Below are 426 nucleotides of genomic sequence, written 5' to 3' on the forward strand. Positions count from 1 at the left end.
ATTTTTTAGATACAGAAAAATTTAGAAAAATATGTTATTATTAGTAAAAAAAAATTGCGAGAAAAATTCCTGTCGTTAATCTATCACTATTTATGCTTATCAAAAAAACTGGCGATAGGTTAGCGGCAATAATTACAAACAATCACAAATAAATATACTCATATCTACTCTGGCTTATAGACTTATAGTCTTATATTAATTGAATTCGTATTTTATGAGAGAAGAAATCTTTCTTTGTCAATTATATCAATTATTTTTACATAATTAAATTGTTTGCTAGAACAAGTCGCAGACTTTTATATAAATAGTCTCTCATATAAATCTACTTCGTCATTTGTAGAGTGTTAGTTGACTCAATCAATAAATTGAAAATAAAAAGGAGGAGTGGACACCGATTAGTTCTAGAATTAAATGAAAAATTTAAGG

This window comes from Arachis ipaensis, chromosome B05 (genome assembly GCF_000816755.2).
Source record: "Arachis ipaensis cultivar K30076 chromosome B05, Araip1.1, whole genome shotgun sequence".
Taxonomy (NCBI): domain Eukaryota; kingdom Viridiplantae; phylum Streptophyta; class Magnoliopsida; order Fabales; family Fabaceae; genus Arachis; species Arachis ipaensis.